This window comes from Eumetopias jubatus, unplaced genomic scaffold (assembly GCF_037043125.1).
Source record: "Eumetopias jubatus isolate StellerSeaLion01/CBP00866 unplaced genomic scaffold, mEumJub1_p1.0 scaffold_11, whole genome shotgun sequence".
Classification (NCBI taxonomy): domain Eukaryota; kingdom Metazoa; phylum Chordata; class Mammalia; order Carnivora; family Otariidae; genus Eumetopias; species Eumetopias jubatus.
The window spans coordinates 39,910,603-39,914,470 of record NW_028274817.1 but is presented as its reverse complement, the minus strand read 5'-3'; the positions used below and the strand labels follow the sequence as shown (position 1 = coordinate 39,914,470).

Sequence of the window (3,868 nt, the reverse complement as noted above, 5' to 3'; positions counted from 1 at the left end):
GTGTTAAAAATCTTTTAAGAATGTCTCTCTTTCTGCATCAGTGAATAGTAGTGCCCATCAGAATTTCCTGATACCACAAAAGCAAAGGCAAGTCCATACACTTGTTCAGATGTTAGAAGAATGGGAGGTGGACTGTTAGGTCACCCTTTAGCCAGAGCATCTCCAGGCTTTTTACCATACGCTGATCACCAATGTGAGTCAGGTGGACTTTTGTGAGAGAATACTCTTTGGTGGCCGGGACCTCTTTTGGACATTGCTTCCTAAGTGGAATATACAACAGATAAGGGAGTAGGGGAGGTAATACAGGGGAGCTACTCTTTCCAGCTCAAAAGGAGTTGATGAAGACCTTATATGCATTCAAGAAGCCCATGGGATCCTCTAGCTGTGGACAGTGGCTAATGTGGTTATCCAGAATCGACCCTGTGGACTTTGGCAGTGTTTTCCCGTATAGCTTCAAAAACTCTGGATATGGATTCACAGGATCCAATGGCCCGTAGATAAAATGAATGGGAGTAGTTACAGAAGCAAGAGCTCCCACCCAGCATCTTCTAAATATCTTCCTCTGGTTGATGTACTGTTAGAGATTATTGATAACTACATTATCCCATCATTGTTGCATAACCCTGCCCACATGTCGACAGCTCATTCTCAGAGGGTTGGGTGTACAGCCTAAAGACTGGGATGAGACCTCAGGAGAATACAAAGAAGTTCAATTGTGTGAGGATGGGTGACAGGATACCTCCATCTTTGAGAAGTTTTGAAGGAGAGGATAGTGAGTCTCAGGAAATATACCTCCATCTTACAGACTCTTTTTGGTAAGCTGACCAGATCCATTCTCCTGGAACCTATAAGACCAGCTCCTGAGGAACAAAACTCCATAATCATGAAACAAAAAGTTGGTCTTGTGGTTCTGGAGCCCCAGACACCCCAAAAGTACTTCCACAATGCTGGCCTGCTCAAATATGGAATACTGATCTGGTCTTGGTTTGTCACTGAAGCCAATGTCCAAGAAATCAAGGGCAATCACTCAAGAAACGTCAGGGTCAGACCTTCCCAAATCTTGTACCAGTCATAGTTGGATGTTCGAAAGCCATGTAAAAGTACAACTATTTCAGGACTTCCAACCATACCCACAGAGTTTGGTAGAAGATGCATAGTCCCTTGTACGTGAAAAATTTGCCTGACAACTTCCATGAGTGAAGAGCAGGAGAAAGTAGGGGTGGGGTGGGATATGCAGATAGGCCACAAGTAGGGGCACAGCCCGTAGCCCCACCTGAACCCACCACTCCCTCATCCTAATTCAGGGCTACAAGACTTCATGTTTGGGGGGCACATATTCTTTTCAATAATGCATGAGATGCATACACTTTACACGTACTCATGTAAAAATAAATTACAGAAATTAAATGAAAATAGAAGGAGTTAAGAAGCATCAAAGAAATGCAGGCAATCAAAGAGGTATTGTCCAAATGGCAAGGCTTCCCAGGGTGTTTCCTGTGAGAACTTTAAGGAACAGCAGATGCTATTGCTAATAAAAAAGAACCTGATTATGAAGAGATACTAGAAATTATAATATGATGAAAGGAGCAAAGAAGCCTTACTAAACAGATTTTTGAACACTGCCATTTACAAATGAGGATACAAAAGTCACATTTGAGATATTAGCAATCAAACCTTCCTTAATTTGATGAAAGATTCATGAAACATGTTGGTTTCTCTGAACTCCTATCATTAAGTCATCCTGATTATAAGGAAGCTAGCAAACAAAGGCCAGAGAAAGAACCACACCCATTTCCTCCTCCATGTCCATAGGTGATATGCCAGGAATGTTCTTACTCGTTCATCCCGGGTCATCTTTCTGCTCTTTGGGCCAATGACTGTAGCACAGGGGCTCCAAGTCCTCCAGTGGAGAAGCCAATGGTGAGTGGGTTATGAGCTACTCTCATTGAACACTCCAATCAACCAAGTAATGCATATTTGCAATATTTAGTAATGGCCTGTGTACTCAGATTACTAATGTAGCTTATAATTTTGATTACCACTGTTTTATATACTCTTTGTCATTTACCCCATTAGCTAATTCATTCTATTACCATTTCTATTTGCATCTCAGATCATCTTCCATTTTCCTAAATAAAATTTCTGAGATGCTCCTTTAATATGGTGTCAGTTAGTAGAAACACTACAAGTTATGACTTTTCTCATGTGCATTTCATAGTTAAGGTCTTAAGAGAGCCAACACTGAAATAGCATTCAGTGTACAGGGCAATTAACCAGGATTAATAGCTGAGGAAGGGACCAGACATATATTAATCGACTCTTGTTGATCAGACCTTGGACATGGCTATTAGGGCAAGTCCCTGAGCTCAGGCAAGGCAGCTCTCTGTACCTGAGGTAATGACTGAAAAGGCTAATGGCTGAGGACTGCCAGCTGACTGCATTTAAGCAGCTGAAGGAGAGAGTCTGTCTTTGGGAGGGGGTTCTGCGTGGTCCATATTCATGTCTATCATAGGTTCACTATCAAATGATACTCTGGCCAGGTAGACAACAGTAGATTGACAGTTATTTTCCCTCAGCACTTGCTTTTGGCTTCCATTTCTTGATGAAAAGAGGGATGCTGTCACACTATTTGGTTTTCCATTTTTAGGCATCATGTCCTTTTGTCTGCTATTGTGCTCTCTATGCTTACATCATAGGTTCACTAAAATGTGTTCACATGTGCTTCCTGGATCCAAGATGTCATGGCTTCCCTAAATTCAGGGCTATTACCAGAAATTTTCATTTGACTATTATTTTTCCAAAATTCACCCATGTTTCTGCTTTTGGAATGCCTATGAGGTGTACTTAATAACTACTTATTCCATTCCTTAAGTCTCTTTGCCTCTCTTTAATCCTATTTTTCTTTTTATCTTTCTATGAGGTGTTCTGTATTATTTCTTTCACTTGTCTTCTAGTTCACCAATTCTCTATCCAGGTATGTCTCCTTTGTTGTATAAAATTTCTTTAATCTTTTGTTCTAGTGGTTACAATGATTAAGTCTAGAAAACTCATTTAGCACATTTCTAATAATGATCTGCTTCTTCCTTATATGTTTTATCATACACACACACACACACACACACACACACGTTAAACACATTTATTTTTTATGTTGGCATTTGGTAATAATTCTGTGGTGGTTTCCATTTTGTTTTCTTGTTTGATTTTGCTGATGGAGGCTTGTTTTTGGATTATGTGCTTATATTGAGGGAGATTATCTGCAGGAATCTTACAAAAGCCTTAATTAAGATTAAGCTCCTCCAGAAAGGATTATTGTATATTTTCCATTTGATTGGGTTGCCACCAGGAATTATTTGGATCATGCTGATAGTGTTAATTTGAACACCAGGGCTACACCAGAACACTTGTGTGATTGCAAATTCTCAGAGACTTTTTTCCTTCACTCAGAGCTAAGGACTGGGAATAGAATTTTCCTTGGTATCTCCTATTCCCAATGGAAAAAAATAAAGTTTTCACACAGAATGTAGTTATTCAAGCACCATATCATGCAATGCTGAGTATTTAATGTGATGGGTCTTATTTTGTCAGGCCAATATGGCTAGAGGTAAAAAAAAAATCTGAACAAATATCCTAAGTTAAAATACGTGGTCAGAATCAAGGAAAGTCATTTTAATACTATTAATTTGTACAACTCTTCTCTGACTTGATCGAAGTGGCAGGAGATTTCCACTTGCAGGTCTGAACTCATATCCTTCTCATCATGGTTAAAAGCATACAACTAATCAAACAAAGAAGCAAACAGCAGGCAAAGTATACCAGATTCCGCCTCCATTTTTGAGACTGAGTACTTAGTAAGACTCTTACAGTT

At 39.7% G+C, this 3,868-nt stretch overlaps 1 pseudogene; it reads right to left on the bottom strand.

Moving 5' to 3' along the window:
• Positions 1–325: 325 nt before the first annotated feature.
• On the bottom strand, positions 326–1,294 carry LOC114203879 (mesoderm-specific transcript homolog protein-like; annotated as a pseudogene).
• Between the last annotated feature and the right edge of the window lie 2,574 nt (positions 1,295–3,868).